This window comes from Prionailurus viverrinus, chromosome C1 (genome assembly GCF_022837055.1).
Source record: "Prionailurus viverrinus isolate Anna chromosome C1, UM_Priviv_1.0, whole genome shotgun sequence".
In the NCBI taxonomy this organism is placed as follows: domain Eukaryota; kingdom Metazoa; phylum Chordata; class Mammalia; order Carnivora; family Felidae; genus Prionailurus; species Prionailurus viverrinus.
The window spans coordinates 22,623,872-22,643,270 of NC_062568.1; positions in this window are offsets into that span (position 1 = coordinate 22,623,872).

Sequence of the window (19,399 nt, forward strand, 5' to 3'; positions counted from 1 at the left end):
GACAGGTTTGGTGGAAGTTTTCTAGAGCTCACTGCACAAAAAATTTAATTACAGCACCCATGACCTCTACATGATATGACTCACTACACAAAGTGCCAGAAAACAATTTTAGAGGGTTTCGGCACTTCAAAAAAAAATTGAAAACTGGTTTATTATTTGGGTCTTTATTGAAGAAAAGTGAGATACTGTTCCTTTAATATTGTTTACACTGTGGTCTTTAAGGTATGAGAGTGGGGGAAGATGAGAGAATGAATGAGGAAGAAAGGACACATTTTGGTGGGTAAAATATGAAATAGTTGGCTGACATTTTCATCTGATAGACTTTCTTCTTCTGACTCTTCTCTCCCTTAGGACATGAACTTTCAAACAAAAACAAAAACAAAAACCTTTATCTCTTAACCTACTGAAGATAAAATTTGCTTCCTTTAGAGAGTGTCTCATAAGGAAATAGAAACTAACATTTAAGTGGTTTTGGAACAATTGACTCACCACTTAGAAAAATAAATTTTATGCCTGTCCTACAAAAAAAAATGCCTTTTGCTCTGAGGAGAAAGATTTGTAAAGTTAGGATCTGCCTAAATATATTGACAAGTGAGTTTCATTTTAGGCAAAAACATGTGTAAGCAGTGTTAATTACCTAAGGCCACAAGTGCCTATAGAAGTAAAACAAGTACAGAAATACACTCAGAACACTTTTTTCTCCACTCAAAGTACACGGCAAATCATATTAACAACTATTTATTGAAATGCACTCTGCTTTCCCTGACAGTTAATACCAAATAAAACTAACAGTGAGAAAAAATTAGAAAAGTTTTAATGAAGTGAAAATATGACAATATCATGGGTAACAATAATATTTGTATTCATAAATAAATGCCATAGTAGTTTCTAGAACTACCATAACCTGATGCCACAAACTAGGTAGCTTAGGGGCACCTGGCTGGGTCAGTCAGGGAACATGCAACTCTTGATCTTAGGGTCATGAGTTGGAGCCCCACATTGGGTGTGGTGCCTACTTAAAAAAATATATATCACTCCTCGTCAGGAAAATACAAATCAAAGCCACATTGAGATACCATCTTGCACCAGTCAGAGTAGCTAAAATGAACAACTCAGGAAACAACAGATGCTGGTGAGGATGTGGAGAAACGGGAACCCTCTTGTACTGCTGGTGGGAATGCAAACTGGTGCAGCCACTCTGGAAAACAGTGTGGAGGTTCCTCAAAAAAGTAAAAATAGAACTACCCTACAACCCAGCAATAGCACTACTAGGAATTTATCCAAAGGATACAAAAGTGCTGATTCATAGGGGCACATGTACCCCCATGTTTACAGCAGCACTTTCAACAGTAGCTAAAGTATGGAAAGAGCCTAAATGTCCATCAACTGATGAATGGATAAAGAAGATGTGGTTTATATATACAATGGAATACTATGTGGCAATGAGAAAGAATGAAATTTTGTAGCAACATGGATGGAACTGGAGGGTATTATGCTGAGATAAGTCAGTCAGAGAACACAGATATCATATGTTTTCACTCATATGTGGAACTTGAGAAACTTAACAGAAGACCATGGAGGAAGGGAAGGAGAAAAAACAGTTACAGAGAGGGAGGGAGGCAAACCATAAGAGACTCTTAAATATGGAGAACAAACGTCCCTATCTTAATTTGATTGTCTAAAAAGAGCCTATTTTCAAATAAATACATTCACAAGTCCTGAAAGTTAGGACTTCAACATCTTTTGGGGAAACATAATCCAACCAAGATGTATTATTGCTTATTTATAGTGACTCATTCTAAGAGTCAGCCAATTTGCTAATTAGGTTGATTAATAATTAATTTATTATTAATTATTAATGATCTCCCAGCAGACCTTCAGGTGGTCAGGGAAAGAACTTTGAGTGACAAGAAGACTTTTCAATTAAAACCCCTTCAGCATTGGATTATTGGGGGGTTGGGAGGTGGGGCGGTGTTTGTCCGGGCTTGCCAGCAAAGCTGCAGATTTTCTGTCTTCAGGCAGGGCATCAGAGAGGATCATGAGCTCTTAGAAACCACAAGCTACCACACAGAAAGCAGGCATGTTGTGTGCCTCCATGTGTTCAACAGAGCACAGGGGAGCCAATATAACTTGGGAAATGATTGAATCTATGAGTTGTCTGCACTGCATAATAAAAACTCCTGAAGGAAGCACAAAAATGTTTATTTCCAGGGTCCTCCTTTTTAAGATTTTTTGGGGAAAAAAAAATCTATGTTCTTTTGTTGTTTCACTTCTTTCTCCCAGAAGGAAATACTGAACATTTTACAAAATATAGATGAATCACAAGTAAATTTCCTCCCAAGACTGTCAGTAGTCCTCTGTCTACCTGACAGCTGAGAGAGACTTTTGTCACCATTCTCCAATAGGAATCTATCCTCACGTTTTGGCTAGGGCAGTGTTCTCACAGTGTGGTCCCTTACCAGCAGCATCGGTATCACCTGGAAACTGGTTCGTAATGCAAATTCCTGGGCATTGCCCAAGACCCGGTGAATCAGGAACTCCTGCCATGAGCTGCAGCTATCTATTTTAACAAGCCTCCAGGAGATTTTTGAAGCTCCCTCAAATTTGAGAACCATTGGTCTTCGCTAAAGTGAATGCCCTGCCAGTCAATATGGTTTAAATAAAAACTATTGGATTTTTTGTCACAATCAGCATTTAGGGTTTACTTTAAATATATGTTTGGTGTTATTGGCTACTGTTGCTCTCCTGAAATATGGCTTTGTTAATAAAACTTTGGAATTGCTTTCTGATTTAAAAATCAGTAAGTGCCAAAATATTTTAGTGTCAAGTGTTCAAACTTACTCTGAGGGGAGAGAACATTTTCAAATACAGCCTTGAAAATTTCAGATGGGCATCAGTGTTTTTCATCTGATTCCAGATTAGAGAAACCTCACAGGAGCTGAGAATTGATTTGCTCTGAGTATCTTGCTTTAAATTGTTTCTGAAACACAAATGCCATCCCACACCTGCTGAATCACAATCCTTTTTTTTAGGGCCTTGGGTAGTCCATCTCAAAAATATCCTCGGATGACTCTATCGGACACACGTTATGAACTATATAACAGGCCTCGCAAATTCTACCCTTGACATCTTTTGAGAAGCGATTACTTTTAACATGAAGACATCTGTCCTACTACAGCCACTTGAGAGAGTAAGTTACCATTTATAAATAAACAAAGCCCTTTAGTGGCTTATTCATATCATAAAGAATAAGCCACGGAGAGAGAAGCAGTCCCAGCTGAAGGCCCTGGGAAGGAGCCTGATGTAGATGGAAAGGTACAGCATCTGGAGGGTTTAGCCACATGCTGAGAAGTAGCAGCTCCAACTTATTGAGCACTGACCATATGCCACAGGCTCAACTTACATTATCTTCATATTCCCCGCCTCCAATACTTTTAACAACCCTAAGAGACCATGACGATTAGCCCCACTTCCAGACAAGGAAACTGAAAAGGAAAGCGATTTGCCCAATCACAAAGCCAGGAAGCAGCAGACGTGAGTTTGGAGTCAGATCTCTCTTGACTTCTTCTACTTCTTCTGTACAGCTGCCGTTCAAGAACGTGGCAGGCATTGGGCATTTGATACACATTTGCCAAGTGTTCTGACAAGACACCCTGACAAAAGGGCCACAAGAAATCCAGAAGCAGCCAACCAGCTGGCATCGGTGATGCAGGTCAAAAGGCATCACAAGTCGGGTGCAACTAAACCATCCAACAGTAGGAGAACAAAGGAAGAAGAAAAATTAGTTAACATTCATTGAAACTTTTACTATGTGCTAGGCTCTATTTCAAACACTTCACCTGTGTTAATTTATGTAATCCTTACAACATACCTATGTGACAAACATTATTAGTCTCTCAATTTCACAGAGAGGTAAAGAAACTTGCAGAAGGTCACCAGGATAAAACTCAGGCAGTCTGGTTCTAGAGAATGCACTCTTAATCATTATGAAAATTCAGATGATATTATCACATGGCCGGTAAATTTATAAACATGTAGACTATACAGACAAATGTGTATGGAAAATATTATATGCCAGTTCAAAAATATTGAATAATTAGCTTGTTCACTTGCACGCCATAATAAATATAAAACATTTGGGGCACCTGGGTGGCTCAGTCAGTTGAGGTCTGACTTCAGCTCAGGTCATGATCTCATAGCTCATGAGTTCAAGCCCTGCGTTGGGCTCTGTGGTGACAGTTTGGAGCTGGAGGCTGCTTCAGATTCTGTGCTTCCCTCTCTCTCTGCCCCTAACCCACTCACATTGTCTCCATCTCTCTCAAAGATAAATAAACATTAAAAAAAATTTTAAATAAGTATAAAACATTTAACATTTATTTTATGCATTATAGATAAAGTGTAATTTTTCACCAGGCCATATGAATAATCTTGCTATGTAACAAACTGACCAAAATTTAGCAGCTTTTAAAGACAAACATTTATAATTACATAGTTTCTGTGGATCCAGAATCTTGACATGACATCTAGGTTCTCTCACTCAGTGTCTCTCCTAGGCTGCATTCAAGGCATTGGCCAGGATTTCAACCATCTCAAGGCTCAACTCAGGGAGGATCTACTCTCAAGCTCATTCATGTGGTTGTTGAGTGACCTCAGGTCCTCAGTGAGTGTTAGTCAAAGACATCAGTTCCTTGATGTGTGGGCCTCTCTATGGAAGTGCTCACAACATAGCTGCTTGCTCCCCAGACAGAGAAAGAGAGAAAGAGAGAGAGAACATAGCCTTTCCATGACCTAATCTCATAAATGACATATATATGACTTTTGCTATATTCTATGTGTTAGAAGTGAGTCACTTCTAGTCACCAGCCCACCATCAGGGGGAGGGAATTACATGAGAAAGACCTGAATACTAGGAGGTGGAGGTCACTGTGGGCCATCTTAGAGGTTGCCTACAACAAACATTGGTATTTCTCATCATTTCCAGCCTCTTATGAACATCTTTCTTCAAACTATTTTGGGCCATATTTCCCAAAATGCAACTCTTTAAACAAAACCTTTGAGGAGTTTCAAAACTCTTGAAAATAAAAACTAATATATACCAATATATGACTTACAGCACTCTACAGTGGAAACACTGTTCACATATATAACTCACTTTAGTGCTTGGAAGAGTTTTTAAATTCCGGGTCTCACACTATTGTTTTTTAAATGCCAGAATACCTCTCTTGTTACTTATTATGGGAACACATAAAAAGAAGGAAAATGTACGATTTCACAGATTGGCCCGGCACTGAGCACAGGGTCTGTTATAATAGGAGAAATAAAGATGAAAGGAGGCTTAATGGAGTTGGTGGGAAGCAAAGCTAATTTGAGAGAACAGACATGTTTGTGAATTCTGATAAGCCCGGGGGAGGCATCTCATCGTCTCTTGGAAATACAGAACTGAAGGCCAGGGAAGAGGGGAGGATGGGAGAGTTTTTCCTTACTTTAATTCCTGATTATAGAAGTAACATGCGCCCATTGCAAAATAGATAATTTGAAGCATAAAGAACATAAAAATCTTACAGTCACACAGCCTAGAGACATAAGCTCTATTTAATATTCTCTAAATATTTCTAAGTATTTCTAAATTCAATATTTTCTAAAGCTCTTTATAGATATATATGTTTGTATATACAAAAATGATATGATATGCCAAGACTGTAACTCTGTCTTCTAAAGGATGTTGCAGATTCACATTAGTAGGAGTAGATGGGTAAATCTCTTTAACATCGGTGAGGGTAGGAATCAGGAAAGATGAAAATCCCTGCATCATCGGTTCTGGACCACAGGAGGGCACATGGTCTGCAGGGCCCAGGAGAGGGTCTACATGGGCAGGAGTAGTTCCTGGAGCAGAGAAGAGACTGTGGAGTTAAAGAGCTTTGTCTCATAAAGAGCGAGAAATTGAATTTGACCAGGAGCCTAAGGAAGGGGTACCTGGAAATACAGAAGTAGGGAGTTTTAGAAACCAGGGAAGGCTGAAGGACTTTCAAGAACTTATACAACCAAGATTCATTTATTTCCTTATTTCTCTGATAAAGAGAAAATAATAGAAAATGTAAGTGATTGTAGATGTGTGATTGAAAAGGTCTGCTTTCCATGTTTCAGGTGACACAGTATAGAACAGGGATACCACAAAGAACCCAGAGAACTAAGGCTTTGCAAATTTTAATAAATACCAACACTACAGGGATAGTAGGTTGAAGAATGAGGATTTAAAGGAAGACATCTCTCTACACAACCTCTCTTTTTAGCAACCATATTTTTTTCCTTATTCCATACTATTTCTCCACTGATCCAGATGAATAAACTGGATACACCGAAGGCCAACATTCAGAGGAGGTGAAACCATTGAGAGAAGTTCCCACAGTGAGGCATTTGGAAATATCCACAGTAAAGATAAGATGAAAGATGTAGGGCAGAGTGGGGCAGGGGAGAGATAGGCAAAATAAAAGAAAGAAAGTGAGTATTATATAAATGACGGATGAAGAGTTTCAGAAGTTAGAAAGTCAATAGTGTTAAGAACTGTCAGGGCATTTAAATAAGTGAAGATAAAAACAAATCCCCTGAAATTGCCATGAAGGAGGTCACAGATGATCTTAGAATGAAAGCAATATACAGGGAGGGAGGCAAGATGTCCTGGCTGGAACCCAGACACCAAAGAGACAAATGAAAAAGGAGTGGAGGTAAACAAACAAACAAACCATCAAACAAAAACTGATATTTGATAAAGAAGAGAATATTTACATGGCAGTCTTGAAATAACTCCCTACAAATTAATTAGCAATTAAACAGGGGGAAGATAGTAATTTTACTGCAGAGAAACCTGGAGAACATCACCCGGTCATCAAAGTCCACCTCAACTAATGGAACTAACCAGCATCATGTGGCTTCTGATGTGATACAGAGAAAGACACATTTTGTGATATTCCATCTGTAAATGAATATGCTGAATCCAACTGTGAGGAAATATCAGACAAGCCAAATTTGAGAAACATGATACAAAATTACTTGACACATAAAACTGTCAAGATCAAGAAAGGGAAAGAAAGGCTGAAGAACTGTTCCAGATCAAAAGACTCAGGAAAGATCATAGCTAAATGTGATTCATGATTGATGCTGGACTTGGAAAAAGCAAACTAGAATAATAGAGTTGATTATTGGATCAATTGTCAACATTTGAACATTTACTTGTATTAATAGTATTGTACCAATGTAGATTTCCTCATTTTAATAATTGAACTGTAATTTTGCAAGGGAATATCCTTAGGAAATACACTGTGAAAAACTGAGGAGCGAAAAACCATCATTTCAGCAATTCAATCTCAACTGTCTCAAAAAAAAAACCAAAACAATGAAGGAAAGAGAGAATGATGAAAAATTAGGGAAAATGTTAACAAAGGGTGAATTTTGGAAAAGCTATATTGAGTTCTTTGTCCTATTCTTGCAACTTTTCTGTAAGTTTAACATTACACTAAAATATAAATTTCCAAAATAGTATGTTGCCCTATTTGCTAAAGACCTGAAAAAAAATCATAGTTTGACAAATTAACTAAATACGAAATTTTGGAATATCAGGCATAAAATAATGTTGTAAGTAAAATAGTAAAACAAAATAAAAAGACTTAGGTAGTTAAAAACTATATACTAAGATGAAAATAGGGGTATTTGTTCTGCTTAGAAGTAACTTTCTCACTTTAACCAGACCTTTTTCTTAATATCGCATAAGTTTACGAGTGAGAGCTTGGGTATCAGATCGCTTCTGTTTGAATTCTGGCCCTCCCATTTTCCATGTGGTTGACTGTGAGTAAGCTAACCTCTCTCTGCCTTAATTTCCCAATCTATGAAATGGAAATAATAATAGGTTTTCATGTAATCACGAGGATTAACTAATCTAATAAACTGTTTAAAACAGTGTCTGGCTCATGGTATTAGCTCTTTTCTGTATTATTGGATCTTTGATTTATACGTTTTCATGGTTTTGAAGAATTACAAACAATCCCCAGTGACACTAAGAGAGGTTTTCTAGAGAGAAAAATGATGGTGGCTAGAGTTTCAGTACGTAGAGCCTGGGCATTGAGTGGTGAGAAGTGGTATGAACCCAGGACTGTGGTCAACCCTGGTGTTTAGTGATCAGGTGAGCAAGGGACTATACCTGTACTTTTTACCATTACAAATTTAAGTAGAATGTGGAATTTATGAGTGGTCAGCATCTTACCCTCCATTGACTTTCCACTTTGTGCCCTTTTGGTGCTAGGTTTCAATTACTTTTCTGCAACTATAAAAAACAAAAAAGAACATAAATTTGAGCATCTCAGGTGATGCAGAGGGACACAATATATTTTACATTTTCATAATGAGATAGAAAGATGGAATTTAAGAAAAAATCTATTATTTCTATATATGCTAACAGGCTTACTATTTTTTTAATTTTTTAATGTTTACTTAATTATTTGAGAGAGAGATAGAGAGCTAGCAGGGGAGGGGCAGAGAGGGGGGAGGGTAACAGAATCCCAAGCAGGCTCCACAGCATGGACCCAATACAGGGTTCAAAGTTACAATCCTAGGGATCGTGACCTGAGCCAAAATCAAGAGTCGGATCCTTAAACAATTGAGTCATCCAGGTGCCCCAGGCTTAGTATTATTATACATAGCCTCCAATCTCACATGATAGCTGATTCACATCATATGGCTTCTACTTACATTCTCTGGGGTTAGGTAGATCTAATTAAATGAAAAATAAATATTAAGAGTCTTAATTCTCAGACAACACAAAACACATAAATAAAACCTTAACTATGTTGAATGCATTTGGATCCTAACTATTTTTTGATGTTAATAATTAAATTTGACATTAGGAAGATCGGTGTAACTCAGGATGCCCAAATATATAACTCATGATAACCAAAATAACCAATGCCGGATGTTTCAAAATCTTACATGGTTGAAAGATCTATTTGAAGTACAAGATAAAACAACATATTTTAATGTAACATGGTTCAGTGATATGCTTTTTGATTTTGGATTTTGAAACTCATCTTTAGGGAACCACTACTTATTGAGATTTGGTGTATATTTCTGAAATTATCTGAAAAACTTGTTGAAATACAACTACCTTTTCCAACTATACATATCTGATAAAGCAGGATTTTCTTCATAAATAAATAGTTTTTTTTTCTTGCCATTGCTATTTATTTTTTTTTTTATGAAATTTATTGACAAATTGGTTTCCATACAACACCCAGTGCTCATCCCAAAAGGTGCCCTCCTCAATACCCATCACCCACCCTCTCCTCCCTCCCACCCCCCATCAACCCTCAGTTTGTTCTCAGTTTTTAAGTCTCTTATGCTTTGGCTCTCTCCCATTATAACCTCTTTTTTTTTTTTTCCTTCCCCTCCCCCATGGGTTCCTGTTAAGTTTCTCAGGATCCACATAAGAGTGAAACCATATGGTATCTGTCTTTCTCTGTATGGCTTATTTCACTTAGCATCACACTCTCCAGTTCCATCCATGTTGCTACAAAAGGCCATATTTCATTTTTTCTCATTGCCACGTAATATTCCATTGTGTATATAAACCACAATTTCTTTATCCATTCATCAGTTGATGGACATTTAGGCTCTTTCCATAATTTGGCTATTGTTGAGAGTGCTGCTATGAACATTGGGGTACAAGTGGCCCTATGCATCAGTGCTCCTGTATCCCTTGGATAAATTCCTAGCAGTGCTATTGCTGGGTCATAGGGTAGGTCTATTTTTAATTTTCTGAGGAACCTCCACACTGCTTTCCAGAGCGGCTGCACCAATTTGCATTCCCACCAACAGTGCAAGAGGGTTCCCGTTTCTCCACATCCTCTCCAGCATCTATAGTCTCCTGATTTGTTCATTTTGGCCACTCTGACTGGCGTGAGGTGATACCTGAGTGTGGTTTTGATTTGTATTTCCCTGATAAGGAGTGACGCTGAACATCTTTTCATGTGCCTGTTGGCCATCCGGATGTCTTCTTTAGAGAAGTGTCTATTCATGTTTTCTTCCCATTTCTTCACTGGGTTATTTGTTTTTTGGGTGTGGAGTTTGGTGAGCTCTTTATAGATTTTGGATACTAGCCCTTTGTCCGATATGTCATTTGCGAATATCTTTTCCCATTCCGTTGGTTGCCTTTTAGTTTTGTTGGTTGTTTCCTTTGCTGTGCAGAAGCTTTTTATCTTCATAAGGTCCCAGTAATTCACTTTTGCTTTTAATTCCCTTGCCTTTGGGGATGTGTCGAATAAGAGATTGCTACGGCTGAGGTCAGAGAGGTCTTTTCCTGCTTTCTCCTCTAAGATTTTGATGGTTTCCTGTCTCACATGTAGGTCCTTTATCCATTTTGAGTTTATTTTTGTGAATGGTGTGAGAAAGTGGTCTAGTTTCAACCTTCTGCATGTTGCTGTCCAGTTCTCCCAGCACCATTTGTTAAAGAGGCTGTCTTTTTTCCATTGGATGTTCTTTCCTGCTTTGTCAAAGATGAGTTGGCCATACGTTTGTGGGTCTAGTTCTGGGGTTTCTATTCTATTCCATTGGTCTATGTGTCTGTTTTGGTGCCAATACCATGCTGTCTTGATGATGACAGCTTTGTAGTAGAGGCTAAAGTCTGGGATTGTGATGCCTCCTGCTTTGGTCTTCTTCTTCAAAATTCCTTTGGCTATTCGGGGCCTTTTGTGGTTCCATATGAATTTTAGGATTGCTTGTTCTAGTTTCGAGAAGAATGCTGGTGCAATTTTGATTGGGATTGCATTGAATGTGTAGATAGCTTTGGGTAGTATTGACATTTTGACAATATTTATTTTTCCAATCCATGAGCAGGGAATGTCTTTCCATTTCTTTAAATCTTCTTCAATTTCCTTCATAAGCTTTCTATAGTTTTCAGCATACAGATCCTTTACATCTTTGGTTAGATTTATTCCTAGGTATTTTATGCTTCTTGGTGCAATTGTGAATGGGATCAGTTTCTTTATTTGTCTTTCTGTTGCTTCATTGTTAGTGTATAAGAATGCAACTGATTTCTGTACATTGATTTTGTAGCCTGCAACTTTGCTGAATTCCTGTATCAGTTCTAGCAGACTTTTGGTGGAGTCTATCGGGTTTTCCATGTATAATATCATGTCATCTGCAAAAAGCGAAAGCTTGACTTCATCTTTGCCAATTTTGATGCCTTTGATTTCCTTTTGTTGTCTGATTGCTGATGCTAGAACTTCCAGCACTATGTTAAACAGCAGCGGTGAGAGTGGGCATCCTTGTCGTGTTCCTGATCTCAGGGAAAAAGCTCTCAGTTTTTCCCCGTTGAGGATGATGTTAGCTGTGGGCTTTTCATAAATGGCTTTTATGATCTTTAAGTATGTTCCTTCTATCCCGCTAAATTTATTTAAAGAAATACAAGCAAGCAAAATGACAATTCTTTCCTTTGGAAATTTTTAAATGATTAGATAAATTCTTAATGGAATAGCTGACATAGGAATCATACACAAAAATGGTACACCCAGACTCAGTCTTAGATTTTAAAGTAATTATAAACCTATTACAGTCTAGGTAGGTAAAACAAGTTGAAATACAACTAAACTGTACTAATACCCTAACCTATTGTTTTTCTGATAAAATGGCAACTTGAATAAATGATTTTCTATCACTGAAAAGGAATCAAAGATACAGTTCATTGAATATCAGACAAGACAAGTAAGAGTAAACTAAGATAAGAAAGAAAGAAAGAAAGAAAGAAAGAAAGAAAGAAAGAAAGAAAGAAAAAGGAAGCCCTATGCTTTAGCGAAAGAGTACATAGCCATGTACTATATGTGCTTTGTGTCAACTCATTGAAAGAAGGTGCTAAGATATATCCTAAGGAGTAATTAAACTTTATCAAGAGCTGTGAATAGTTTAAATATATGATTTTATGGACATTGATAGAAGACACAAGACTTCTGAAATAGAGACAAGAAACAGTTTATTACTCAGCAATAATGGAGGTCAACTTATCAGCATTTTTTGCAGTGATTCCTTGAGACTAATTCCCACAGAGGGAAATGAAGACAGCCAGATGGTAACTGAACACATGATAGATTGTGTTACAGGAGAGGAACCCAGAGCTTAGGGAACTCAAAATGGGCAGTAAGCATGCCTGCCCTTTGCTCAGAGAGAAACTATCTCCATTATCCAAGGCTATAATCAAACCCTCTCCTGGTTCCAGGAAAGAAACTATCTATGTCACCCAAGCTATGGACTATACAAGCATTCTTGAAAGATAGTCTAGAACAAAGGGCAGTCAGTACAACTGCTCAGAAACTATATAGAAATTTGGGAGACCTGTGGAGAATTGTCTCCCAAAAACCACATGAGAAAGCCTTTTCTATGTTTGCTCATTACACAACAACATAAAAACATAAAACTAATGATTTACATAATCAGTGTTTTTACATGCTTATGTAAAAAAAATACAGAAAAGCATAAAAAATAAAATATCAGTGTTTTACTTTTCATATTATATTTAACCTCAGCTAGAACCATTCTTTGATTTTAAACTATCTTGATCCTTTTTAGAGAATAGAATATGTTCCTAAGGAGCTATGAAGATCTGCACGGTTTTCCAAATCTTCCTTTAATTTCTCCCATGCCAATCCGGCCTCCTTTGTGTATAGCTTACCTATGTGTTGAACATTTACCCTTCTGTTTTCTCTCCCTTTGTTACTGACTGATTCAACCACATTTTTGTGTTTTGTGCCTGGAGGAGGATCTCAACTGTCATCATGAATACCCAATTAGGCAATTTTATTGTCTCCCTGCTATTACTTTTCTCCCTGATGCACCCCTGAGGTCACAGTGATTGTTTAATGGACCAGAAAACATCTGATGATAACACAGGACCTCTGGACTCCTGGATTCCTGTGAATGTCTCTGAAGGTTCTTTCATTTGGCTTCAGCTGTGGAACTGCCACTCTGTGAGATTAATAGGCTGACCTAATTGAGGCCACTAATGAGCTATTCTTCTCTCTTCAAAGAACATTTTATCTAATTCCTACACATACATAGTACAGCATCAGGGATGTTCATTTTTCTAGCTCCTTTGTTTTATGATAGCATTGAGTATCCTGGGAATTATTAAAAGCTTCATCATAAATACACAGACAGGTCATCTGCTTGGCCTCTGTAGGCATTTGAATTTGAGACTCACTATTTAAAAGATAGTAGTAAGGGGAGCCTGGGTGGCTCAGTAGGTTAAACATCCAACTTCAGCTCAGTTCATAATCTCATGGTTGGTGAGTTCAAGCCTCACATCAAGCTCTGTGCTGTCAGCTCAGAACCTGGAGCCTGCTTCAGATTCTATGCTCCCTCTCTCTCTGCTCCTCCCCCACTCACACTCTGTCTCTCAAAAATGAATAAACGTTAACAAAAATTTTTTTTAAAGATAGCAGTGAGAAAGAAACGTGAAATTGCTAACCTGTAGGCTTTGACCTATGGCTTATAGTAGATATGGAACCAAATCCTAAAATTCTAACCAAATTCTCGCTAATTCTTTTCTTAAGGAGAGTTGAGGAAGAAGTGATCAATTTAATGGATTGATCACTAAAGATTATAGGGCATGAGAACATTGATATATTTTACTTGATAAATAAAATGCCTGGTATCCATTATATTAAGAACTAGGAAACATACAATGTAGGAAGAGTTATGATTCTTTCATTTTAATAGTGTGTAACTTATGAGGAGAAAAAAAGATATGCATGTGTGAAAATGTTATGCAGCAAATAAGACAAAATAAAAAAGATGATAATGAAAGAAAACATATGTCATGGGGAACAGCAGAAAGCGATCAGTTATCAACTGGCAAAGATTTAAGAGTGTCAGTGTTCCCAAGGAGATAGGGCTTCAGGCTGGGGGTGATCAAAGAAAGCCCTTATCTCAGTTACACATGGCAGCTGGTTGTCAATGTTGAGAATGCATGTGTCCCAAGTGAAAAGACATTAAAAGGGAGAAAAACTACAGTCATTGTCTCCATTTAGTCTTTCTCCTGGATATCTGGAATTTAAATAGCAACCCGAGTACCTTTGGGAGTAATGGCAAAAAAGAGAGAAAGTAATTATATGAAAACTGGACATTATTCAAATAGTCCAGGAAATATTCAAATAGTCCATGTCAGACTACATAAATGCAAACTCATTCATATAGAAAAAATAGTTTTAGAATGTAATGTAATATTTAATGTTGAAATTAATATATGTAATATTAGGCATGGCTTTGGGGAAATGGGAGATAGAAATGATTAATAGTAATGTTACAGGTGAAGCATGTGAGATTTAGAGTAATTGCATTGCAAGAGGTGTTATGAGGACAGTCAGTGAAAATCCACAACAGTGGTTCTTAAACTTTTTGCCAAAAATGTCTTCGATATTATAAAGAAAGCTCTATTTCCTCTCTTTCAATATCTCCAAGTTCATGCAAACAACACTTTTGTCCAGTTTGAGGTATCCATTTATCCCCTGGATCTTATACACATACTCAGGATTAAAGAATCCTGCTCACCAAGATCTATTGAGCCACCATCCTTCACCACAGAGATCTCTATTGACTATTGTTTGTCAGTAGCCCTGAGTCCTACTTCACAAAGTGAGAGATGGGGCTAGGACAGATCCTGGACACCCTGGTCAGATTCTATTTATGAAAGGCTTTATTGCCAAGCTATTTACATACTCATTCCATCTTTTAATAGAGAAGAGGAATGCTCATCAGGCAGCACCATTAAAAATGCTCAGCTTTGCCACCTTTGAGCTATGCTTCCATTTCTCATGCCCAAATTTGCCCATTGTAGTTTGCACTCATTTCTGTGATTATTTAAATCTCCAGTGACCAGCAGAGATCATACCTTGAGATGAGCAGTATTTGACCTTTATATTTTTACTATTAATATGAGTGAAGTGCTCATATCAAGATATTCTGTTTGAATAATCTTGATATTAGTGTTGTTCAAGCCCAAACTGAGCCTTTAAGGTGTTAATAACAACTCTACGTGTCATGTATTCTGGAATGGTTAGGGTCTCTGCATCCTAGTCATCTTTCTGTTTGTATTCTTTTTTTCTACATTATGGTCACTTGATTTCTGGACCACAACAATGTGAAAAGCTCTCAATATACTTTCCCAAGGAAAATCTTGATCTATGTTTCTATGAATGACTGATTAAACTTTTGTCTTCAGTCTAGGAAATGTGTGTGTGTGTGTGTGTGTGTGTATGTGTGTGTGTGTGTTTTCTTAATATAGAGCATGAATCAATGGCATTGTAACTTTGCTGACTTCACTTATCCCCTTTTTCACATTTTCCTACTTTTCAGGGCTTTTATTTATTTTCAGATGTCCTGGGATCTCATGCTGCAATATACTACCTATAATGGAGAAGAACCACGGGACAAACCCAATCCATTATAGAACAAGAATATTTAGCTTTTCTACTGGCTTAAATACTTATTAGCTGTGCACCCACAGTAATCTGTCTTAAATTCACTGTACCTCATCTACAATATAAAAATTATAACAACTGCTCTGAGAAACTTATGGGACTTCTGGTTTTTGGTTCCACACGTAAGGAGCTTAGAAATTACCATTCTGTCCTAACAACAAGCGAAAGCTGAACAGACTGAAAATTCAATAACTCTTCTTGGATCTATAAGAGAAGGGGGTGGGGAGAGGGATGCAAGGCAAACCACTGCCTCCAAAACTGGAAAGACAGGTGAATACCACAAGTCACAGCTCACTGGAGCAGAGACTTACAAGTAAAAACTGTCACAGAAACCAGAGCTAGAGGAAGAAAGAAAACCTGACTCGTAATTGGCAAAATACTGGAGGCTCAGTGCAGACAATTCTGAGAGTTATAAAGTCCACGGAGACCCAGTTGTAGGGGGTGCCCTACAATACTGTGAGATTTACCTCCAGGAGTTCAGCCAGGTTCCCACAGTTTTTAACTGGAGAAAAATGCCTTAGGTCTTCTGGCAATAAGAGGGAATAAGGAAAAATTTTGAAATATGCCAGAGCAAGCACTCTGTTCTTAACAGGGACTGCCCTCAGGGGAAAATAGCTAACCAAAGCCTAATCTGCAGGAGGTATGATCAGAGCCTAGCTGACTTGGGGAAAGAGAAGTACTAAACTTCAACCCACCCTACCCATCCTGTCCCACCTAACCAGGGAGGAAAAAAACTGAGAAACACTTTGTGAAGTTCACAGTTCAGAAGCTTAGGCTCACTAAACAACTGAGACCTACTGTAGAACACTTCCCCTCCCCGCACACCTTACCACCATATCACTAAGGGCCTATTTGCAACAGTGTTTGTTTGTTTGTTTGTTTGTTTGTTTGTTTGTTTGTTTAAAGTAAGCCTCACACCCAATGCAGAACCCAATGTGGGGTTTCAACTCAAGACCCTGAGATCCAGACCTGAGCTGTGATCAACAGTCTGATGCTTAACCTACTAAGGGCCCCAGCAGTTCTTTTTACCCAGTACATCATGCCTGGCTATAAAGAAAAATAACAAGGCATACTAAAAGGAAAAACAAAATATTAAAGAGAACACGCATCAAAACCAGACCAGGCAGAGATGTTGGAATTATCAGATTAGGAATTTAAAACAACTTTAATTAATATGCCAAGGGCTTTAATGGATAAAAGAAACAGCATATAAGAACAGATAAATAATGTAAGCAGAGAGATGGAAATCTTAAGAAAGAACCAAAAAGAAATGCTAAGAATAAAAATATACTGTAACAGAAATGAAAAATGCCTTTGATGGGCTTATTAGTAGACTGGACACAGCTAAGGAAAGAATCTCTGAACTACAGGATACACTAATTGAATTCTTGAAAATCCAAAAAGCAGAGATCAAAGACTGAGAAAAAAAGAAAAAAAAAAAACCAGAACAGAATATCCAAGGACTGTGGGGCAACTACAAAAGGCATAATATATACATAATGAGAATACCAGAAGGAGAAGAAAGAGAGAAAGGAACGGAAGAAATATTTGAAACAATAATGACTGAGAATTTCCCCAATGTCAGACACCAAACCACAGATCCAGGAAGCTCAGAGAATACCAAGCAGGAAAAATACAAAACAAACAAACAAACAAACAAACAAACAAACACCACTGTGCCTAGGTATGTCATTTTCAAACTACAGAAAATCAAAGATAAAGAAACTAATTGTTTCAGACCAAAAAAGCTAATGGTAGTAAAGGTTCCTTGAAAAAAACGTGAAGTACCATACAAATTTAAGGGCTTTCTATTCTCATTTACAACAATAAGAATGAAATCTTTGGTACTAAAATATTGGATTCATAAATTCTGAAATAAGACTGACAGGCCTCTTTCTCCCATTTTAGTCATGACACTGATGGTAATTAAAATAAAATTTGCATTGGTATGTGTTAGTCGGAATTTCCTAGAATGTTGTATAAATAGAATCCTCGTTTATATACAAAAAAAAAAAAACTTTGCCTTTTTAAAAATTATTTATTTTGGCATTTATATATTTATTCAACAAGCATATCAGAACCTACTGTCAGAGGCTGGGCTAAACACCCATGATACGTAGATGAATAGCCAGATTCCCTACTTTGGAAACATTCTTGGCATAGTGAAGAAGACATATGGGTCAGCAGAAATCTGAATACAATGGGGTAGAAGTATATACAGAGATTGTTATAGATGCACAGAGAGTACAAAGAAGCTCCAGCCTCTCTGCTCTCCACCTAGGGCAACAACTCTTTTTCTACCTTTCCTTAAGGCTGGAACTGGCTGCTGTAGCACCAGTTATGCAAAATGTGCTCTCCCAATTTACAGATCATAACGTAACGGTTCACCCACCGGGAAAGGAGGGATAGTTCAAGGGTAGGAGAAGTGGGCGTTTGTAGAGACCTCCAGCTTTGCCAGTCTAACATTCCTTTTCCATTTTTTTTGGTAACATACTCTTTATTTCATGAGGCTATTTTGAGCAGGCAGGGTAGTCTGACCTCTGTTCTTCTGCCCACATGACCCAATCCAGATCAAATAGAATCTTGTTTTGCATTTTCCGTCAGAGCTAGCAGAGTAGAAGCTCTTTCCCTCCCCATGTTACTAAACAGTAAATGTAAGAGCCTGGAGCTGTGAGAGACTCCTTTTCCACCATGGGAGTGCCTGTCTGAAAATGACATCAATACAGACGAAGGACAGCTGAAAGATGAAGACATAAAGACTTGATGACACTGTTTGAACACTAAGATCCAGCCACATCTGAATAGCTGCCTCCTTTGGGGTTTCCATTTATATGAGTTAATAAATCCCTTTCTTTGCTTAAGCTGATTTAAATTAGGTTTTGATCACTTGCAGATGAGGATTATTAATACAATCTGAAATATAACTGTGAATCATCCATTTTCTCTTTCCAGAAATTCAGACTGAAGAGAAAGCTGGAATAGTACTGCTCAGCCACGTGTCTGTGATAAATCAGAAATTACCAATTCAATGGAAAAGTCATTACTAGTTTTACATATGGCTTTCTTTCTTAATATGGTCATTTCCTTCCCCTTCGTCTTATCTATCTACTATATGTACCCTATAGCAAATTGAGTTTGTTATGGATTCTGTAGAAGTGTTCTGCTCAGTGTTGACAAGAATGACTGCCTTCAGCTGACAGGCCACTTGTTCAATTTTATGTTACTTCACATCGTTCAACTTGGTGGTTGATGACGTTGGATGGGAGGGTTGGGACGGAACCTATTTTATATGTTGGATACACAGATTTGGAAGGTTGAAGATAAAAATAGAAGAGAATTTACTTTCCACAGAGTTAAGTAGAATTATTCTGCTTTAAATGACATGGATTCCTTTTTTTAATGTTTATTTATTTTGAGAGAGAATATGAACAGGGAGGGGCAGAGAGAGAGGGAGACAGAGAATCCCAGGAAGTCTCCACAGTTATCAGCACAGAGCCTGACACAGGAACTGAAACCATGAACTGTGAGATTATGACCTGAGCTGAAACCAAAAGTTGAGTGCTTAACCTACTGAGCCACCCAGGTGCCCCATGACAAGGCTTCCTTAACATCAAAAGTGTTTCATATTAATGGCTACTTTCAAATGCAAATACTTTCTCTGCTGGGGAAAAATAACCATCTTAACATAAATATCTTAGTATTTTTTAATAATTAAATGTGGAATAAAAAAGGAAATCCCGCCTGGGTGGCTCAGTTGGTTAAGTGTCTGACTTCCACTCAGGTCACGATCTCATAGTTTGTGAGTCTGAGCAGTGCGTTGGGTTCTGTGCTGACAGGTCAGAGCCTGGAGCCTGCTTCAGGTTCTGTGTCTCCCTCTCTCTAGGCTC